Here is an 8,414-nt window from a genome sequence, read left to right as displayed (position 1 = left end):
CCGTTTGAGGGTGATACGTAGTACTGAAATCAAGTTGGGTGCCTAAAGCCTCATGAAGCTTCTTCCAGAATCATGATGTGAAACACGTATCTCTATCAGAGATAACAGAGATTGGAATCTCGTGCAGTTTCACGATTTTGGCAATATACAGTTTAGGTAGTTTCTATAGGGAATAATTTGTTCTGATAGGAATAAAATGAACATATTGGAACGACGAAAATGTGCAACTATACACAATCGCAACAAGTAATAAAGTGACAAGTAAATGTCGAGTTATCGTACCCACAAGGATTGTGAAAAGAAAACAATTATTTATGAATACAATTGAAAACACTTTGGTGAAGAAAAATATTTTGATTTTGAGGAAGTGATTAAAACTAAAATTTAACTAATTAAAATAAAATAAAATAAAATAAAAGTTCCAATGCATAATTTCAAAATATGACATAATTGTGTTAGATTAATTACATTTCTTAACTTAGAATTACTAAACTTATGTTCATGTTGTTACGAAGAAATTCACAGCAACTTGGTAATGTGCTAACTACTGCTTATACATCCTTTTTAAATTAACTAATCTCTTGAACATTTTCCAATGCCAATTCAAACAATTATAAACAAATAAAAGATTAAGTGAGGTAACAATGTATTCCTAACTTGAAACATTTTAATCACAATTATCTCGCAAGTTATGCAAGGCTAATGTACCGTTTAAAACCGTCGCTAATTTAACCTTCAGCTACTTTAGAAGATTAAACATGCACTGATTAAGTATTGTGTCAATTAATTACAATTTGAATGCGATTAAATCATTAATTCATTATTTACCTTACAATTATAATGTAAGAATAACTTAATCATGATTTTACTTAATCAAACAATTTACCATGACCTATAACAACACAAACATAATTTTAATAACTTAAGTGGATGAAATGGAATCAACCTAGCACGAATTAAATTTAAGCCATATTAATTAAATTAAACATATCAACATAACAAGTATTCATATACATTTTCATAACAACAATAATAAAAATTAAAGGATAGGGAACTAGAATCAAATCCGATGTTTCTCTGAAACTTGACTAGTTTGCTCTGCTCCTCCTTTGTTTGTTCTTGTTGAACCGAGGCTTCTACGGGCTCTTGAATGTTGCTACCAATGGTGGTTGAAGGGATATTTTCCATGAGGGGAAATCAGTAAGGGAATGGAAAGGAAAAATGGAGAACAAAGGAAGGGTTTTGAAGGGAGAAAGTGAGAGAGAAGTGAAGAATGAAAGGATGAGAGGTGTGTTTCAAATGAGAAACCAATTGGGTATTTATAGGTTTAGTAGGATACTACAAATATAAAAAATCAGTAGCCATTGACTCCCCCCATGGCCAGACACACATGTGACAGTTTGAAGCTTTCGAACTTGCTAAATTTAGCTAGGGGCAAATCTACAAAAGCTTGATAAGTAGAGGGGTTTGAATGCAATTTCAAGAAAGCTTTAGGGGCTGTGTTGCAAGCCAAATAATTACCTGATAAGCTAATTTGATCATCATGTGGGATGGTTTTGGGCAGGCCATTGTTCGGTTGGATCGGTCTTCTCGGTTTAGCACAACTGGACCTCCTTTCATAATTTAATTAATAATAATTATTTAACCCAAAATAAATTTGATGAAAATTAAAATTAATTATATTATAAATTAATATTCATAAATTGGACCGTCTTAGGCTGAAAAAGTAATTTGCCTCGATACTTCAAGAATCGTTTCTCGATTATGTGCCTCTAGTAGTGTCTGCAGAGGTAATTTTCGTCATTTGTTCGAATCTGTCGAGAATAAATCAAAATTAATCAAAATTTATTAAAATTCAATATGTTAATAATTTTAGTGCAATTTAATTATTTTAGAATTATTATATATTTTTCGATAAGAATTACACTGAAATTGCATGAATTTGAGTTAAAAAAGGCATGAAAAAGTCTATATATTTTCATGTTTCCACATCCCCAAACTTAATTCATTGCTCGTCCCGAGTAATGCACAAATTGAAAAAGAATTTCTTGGAAACACCTTTGAAAAATTCCTTCAGAAAAACATTCTTCCTAAAATTATGAATTTCGTATACTTATGCTCAAAAACAAGAATTTTGATATTTATGCTACTTAAGTATACATATCATTCAAATTAATCTCAATTATTATTATGATAGCAAAAATAGACTAAATGCTTACTCAATAAAGACATGTTAAATCCCTACCAATTTGATTTTATTCCCTTATTTAAGATTAAGTTGCAATCATCAAGTTTAATTTATGCCTTCATATGTTGAACATAGAAATTTTCTCTCCTCTAATGTAGGTAGCATAGGATCTTGAATCAATAAGTCTTTTAAATAGGTTGTAACATAGCTAGGCTAGGGGTAGGTAAAAGATAGATAAATTTGAATTGGACCTTCAGAATATTTACCTTCAGTACACCAAGTTATTTTGCTTTCACACGCTCTTTTGTACATCTATTTTCTTTCAAGTACATATGCTCTTCTCTTTTTTTTTACGTGCATTTTGCTGTATGTACATCAATTTTTTGAGCAATTGATAATTCTTTTCAACTCCCCCAAACTTATTTTCAAAAAATATTTTGAATAGTACTGAGTCTAGTGTTTGGGACAATTTAAATATAATCAAGAGAAAAGTGATGGCTAAATATTGCAAGGGTTCAAAAATTAGGCCATATAGTCTCAAAGTTGGGTTTCAAGGGATAAAAATTCATCAAATGATCCAAACAAAAGTTGCCTAAATCATTTTCATCATTCCATGCTTTCTAGGATTTTGCCTTAACAAATTACTAAGTCAATTTTAGAGACTTAAACTTTTATGCATGCCTAATTTTCTTAAGGAACTAAAATTTTATGTTATGATTTATAAACTTTATTAAGAGTAAATTTATGTCATAAGTCATCTAACATAACAATTATTTGAAATAATAGAACTTTATTCATCTTGAAGTTTAGCATACTTAACAAAATTTAATATTTTTGAACAAAATATAACCTAATCATACTTAAAAGAAAAATTTATTCGAGAGGAAATAATTTCAATTTTCGGTCCCCTACTTAAGATGAACAATGTCTTCATTGATAGAAATGAATAGATACTATACACCAAGTAGGATTCTAGAAAAGAGGAGGTGAGTTAATTTCATTACTTAAGTAACAACTTCTTATTATAAAACCTTTTCATTTTTATTCATGATTTTTATCTCTTGTTTTATTTTGAGAAAAATTAAAAATCCTAATAGATCCTAGCCCGAAAATAACCTAGGAAAGAAAATAACATAAGGTAAAGATCCCCCCTTTCTTTTTTAGTTGTAGATCCCTCAGAATCTGACTCATCTTTTACTCAATCATCTTCGTTTTTGCATGAATCGCTTCGTTCCCTCTTCAATAGTGGACTCCATGGTTCAAATATAAAATCTGGAAACTCAAGCACAAAAATAAACGGGTCATTGAATATTTTCGTAAGAGCACTTCTCATTGAGTCATCCTATATTTTTGAATATCTCCAGTAAGCTTGTTGCTGCTACTACATATGTTGCATTATGTACATCAACTTTGATAGTTCATCTCGAAGATCTAGGCGAGGTGATTGAGTTCTGACCATTGACTTTGTCATGTCAGGTTCGGTTGCTGGTTCCATTGGTTCTGCCTTATTAGGGATTTTAGCTAACTGCATTGGTTCGATCTTTGTGGGATCTTTGTCTTCTTCTTCTTTGGAATCCTCGGTCTCTTCAACTCATTGCTGGAGAACAGGGTCTCCAGCTATTCAGTAGAGGTCCCAATCTGTGATTGCGCCCTGGCTATAACCTGTCTTCTTTACGTTTGCAAGAATTTTAGCTTTCAAGCAAAAAAATGTTATCGTAAAAGGGGAAGTAAGCTAGGCTAGAACATCTAGCGGCACAATTTCGCATTTCTCTTCGAATGATTTTTCCCACATCAATGGTTTTTGCAGTTAAAATCAAGTATAATAAGATCATTTCCTCTAATGAAATTGTAGTCCCGTGTGAAATAGACATAAGGCTAAACCGAATGAAATAGAACCATACATTCGCTAGTGGTTTCAAATATTCTCTACGACAAGTGTGAATTCCTTGCTTTGACACAGTCCACTTAGAACCTGGAACTGTAAGTTCTTCGAGAACTTCTGATAGATTTTCAGCCTCAATATTTCTCATCAAGGAGGAGTATTCGTAGTCTTCAAAATTAGGTAATTCAAAGAATTTATTAATATCGGTTGAGCTTATTTGTACCTTGATTCCTCGGACAAAAACTTTTGTTATTCACAAACTAATTCCTCATCTGCACTACGTCTTTTCTCATAAAAGAACTCCAATTGCGAGCATGAGGAAATACTTCGACAACTTCGAAAGGTCTAGACCAACGGAAGCGCAATATACCTGGGTGCAGTTTCAGTCTAGAAGTGAATAATACAACTTTTTGACTCGTGATAAATTGTCACTGCAAAATAATTGTGTCATGCCAGCGTCTAGTCTTTTCCTTGTAAATTGTAGCGTTTTCATAGGCATTTCGCCTAATCTCCTCTAGTTCAGTAATATCCAATAACCTTTTCTTTCCAGCAGCTTTATAGTCAATGTTCACTTGATTAATTGCCCACATTACTTTATGTTCCAGTTCAACTGGCTAGTGACATGCTTTCCCAAAAATAATTTGATATGGCGACATCCCTAACAGAGTTTTGTATGCTGTCTACAATGCCCATAAAGCGTCATCCAGTCTGGAAGAGCAATCTTCCCTCGAAGGGTTCACAACCTTCTCAAGAATGTTTTTAAGTTGACGATTCGACACTTCAGCTTATGCATTAGTTTGCGGATGATAAGTAGTAGTCGTTTTATGATTGACTCCATAACTTTTCAGTGCAGCTACCACTTAGTTGCAATTAAAGTGTGTACCCTGATCACTAATCAATGCCTTTGGTGTGCCAAAGCGGGTAAGTATATGCTTGGGAAAAAAATTAAGCACTGTCTTTCTATCATTTTTTGGGACTGTAATAGCTTCAACCCACTTTGAGACATAGTCAACAACTACTAGGAAATGGTCCCTTAAAATCCATACCCTAAACATCGAACAATTTAACCTCTATAGTTGGCTGCTGCAACATTTCATTGTGTCGGGATATAAAACCTTTGCGTTGACACCTATCTCATAAATTCACAAAATTGTGGGCGTCTTTGAATAATGAAGGCCAGTAAAATCCTGATTGGAGAACCTTAGCAGCAGTTCGCACGCCACCAAAATGACCTCCGTAAATAGCATCATGACACTGCTTAAGGATTAAAAGCATCTCCTTTTTTGAAACACAACGCCAAATAATGTTGTCATTGCATACATTTTATACATACGGCTCGTTCCAATGATACTTTACTACTTCATAAAGAAATCTTTCTTTTTTATGGCCTATGACACCCAATGGGAGTTTTCCACATACTAAATAATTAACTAGATCTGCATACCAAGGGGTTGCATCTATAGGAAATAACTTCTCATCTAGGAATGCGTCATCAATTTGAAGTATGTTTCCATCTTCGCTGCCAACTTCCAATCGAGATAGGTGGTCTGTAACTTGATTTTCTAAACCCTTACGGTCTTTCATCTCAATGTCAAATTCTTGCAATAGTAAGATCCAGTGTATCAATCTTGGTTTAGTATTGATGCAACCGAGACCCAAGAGCTATCAAAAGCTAACATAGATTCTCTCGAGCTTCCCAAAGGACCCATTACTCGAGTTAGGGCTAAGAAATTTAAGGATGCATTGATGGCTCTAGTTGATAAAATCTGGGGTGAAACCGTGGCTGGTCTTCTCAAAAGCTCATGGACCAGCAAGCTGAGCATTCCATGCAACTGCCTTCAAGCTCATTCAGCTCAATTTTAGCTCAACGAGCTCATTTCTAGCTCATTCAGCTCATTTTAGCTCATTTTAGTTGCAATTAATTTTCTGGAATAATTATTTAATTTGTCATTAGTTAAATTAGTTAAGTCAATTAATTTGTCTTAAATCGGGACAAATAATCATTAGGAGTTTTAATTATGTCCAAAGTTAAACACTTAATTAAATTTGTTTCTTCAATATGTCCTAAGTCCTCACAAATAATTGTTATGTTCAACCGAATTTAATGTGCAGGTTAATACATTTCATTTGCTGTCGAATTTAACATGTTGAAAATGTGATTAATTTGCTGCTTTATATTGATGCAGGAACATTGCTTGGACGACATGGGTGCATATACCATGGGTTCATTGCATTTGGGCGATACATGCATGGCACCTCAAATGAATGTTCAGCCGAATTTGCCATTTCCCAAACAGCCGAATAACGCAAGAAGGAAGGCCCGTGGTGTATTTTAGTGAAAAGTTGAACGGAGCCAGTCTCAACTATCCTACAAATGACAAGGAGATTTACGCTCTAATACGAGCTCTTGAGACTTGGCAGCACTACCTATGGCCAAAGGAGTTTGTAATTCACTCGGATCATGAGGTGTTGAAGCATATAAAGGGTCAAACAAAATTGAACAAACGACATGCCAAATGGGTAGAGGTTTTAGAATCTTTTCCGTATATTATTAAGTACAATAAAGGTAAGGAAAATATTGTAGCTGATGCATTGTCTCGGTGTTATACCTTGCTGTCATATTTGGATTCAAAGTTGCTTGGCTTTGCCTTTCTGAAGGAATTGTGTATTAATGACACTGATTTTGGGAATATTTATAAATCTTGTGAAAGCAAAGCTATTGACAAGTATTACAGGTTTGACGAATTTCTTTTTCGCGAAGGTAAGCTTTGTGTTCTGGAAAGGTCGATACGGAACTTGTTGGTGATTGAGGCACATGGTGGCAGACACATGGGCGATTTCGGGGTGGCCAAGACTTTGTCAACTCTCCATGAGCATTTCTTTTGGCTTGGAATAAGAAAATATGTTGAGCAAATTTGTAGCCGATGTATATCTTATAAGAAGGCCAAGTCCAAGGTTAATCCACATGGGCTATACAAACCATTACCCATATCCGACGCGCCATGGGTCGATCTTTCTATGGACTTTGTCCTAGGACTTCCAAGAACTAAAACTGGGAAGGATTCTATCTTTGTTGTCGTAGATAGATTTTCCAAAATGTCACACTTTATAGCTTGTTCCAAAACTGACGATGCTGTTAATATTGCTAATTTTTTTTAGGGAAGTTGTACGACTGCATGGGATTCCAAAATCCGAACGAGACACAAAGTTCCTTAGTCATTTTTGGAGGTCTTTGTGGGGAAAGTTAGGAACAAAGTTGTTGTTTTCTACTACGTGTCACCCACAAACGGTTGGCCAAATGAAAGTTGTGAATCGCGTGTTATCCACATTTGTGAGCTATCATCCGAAAGAATATCAAATCGTGGGAAGAGTGTCTACCGCATGTGGAATTCACTTACAACAGATTCGTTCACTCTGCCACTAAGTACTCATCGTTTGAGATTATTTACGGGTTGAATCCTCTAACACCAATTGATTTACTTCCTTTGCCTAATGACCAACTTGTTCATGTAGACGCCAAATGAAAAGCCGAATATATGAAGCCATTGCAGCAAAAGGTGAAGGCCAAAACTGAAGCTCGAATCGAACAATATATAAGAATGGCTAATAAAGGAAGGAAGCAAGTAGTGTTCGAACCCAGAGATTGGGTTTGGGTTCACATGAGAAAGGAATGGTTTCTGGCCCAACAACGATTGAAGTTATTACCAAGAGGAGATGGTCATTTTCAAGTGTTGGAGCGAATTTATGATAATTCCTACAAGCTTGACCTCCCAGCTGAGTATAACATTAGCGCAAGCTTTAATGTGGTTGATTTATCTCCATTTGATGCAGGTGGTGATTTGGGGTCAAATCGCTTCGAAGAGGGAGGGAATGATGCAACTGAGACCCAAGAGCTATCAAAAGCTAACGTAGATTCTCTTGAGCTTCCCAAAGGACCCATTACTTGAGCTAAGGCTAAGAAATTTAATGCTGTATTGATGGCTCTAGTTGATAAAATCTGGGGTAAAACCGTGGCTGGTCTTCTCGAAAGCTCATGGAGCAGCAAGCCGAGCATTCCATGCAACTGCCTTCAATCTCATTCAACTCAATTTTAGCTCAACGAGCTCATTTCTTCCTCATTTAGCTCATTTTAGCTCATTTTAGTTGCAATTAATTTGCTAGAATAGTTATTTAATTTGTCGTTAGTTAAATTAGTTAAGTCAATTAATTTGTCTTAAATCTGGATAAATAATCATTAAGAGCTTTAATTATGTCCAAAGTTAAATACTTAATTAAATTCGTTTCTTAAATATGTCCTAAGTCCTCACAAATAATTATTATGTTCAACCAAATTTAATGTGCAGG

Source organism: Gossypium raimondii, chromosome 8 (assembly GCF_025698545.1).
Source record: "Gossypium raimondii isolate GPD5lz chromosome 8, ASM2569854v1, whole genome shotgun sequence".
Classification (NCBI taxonomy): Eukaryota; Viridiplantae; Streptophyta; class Magnoliopsida; order Malvales; family Malvaceae; genus Gossypium; species Gossypium raimondii.
Note: the sequence above shows the minus strand (reverse complement) of the source record.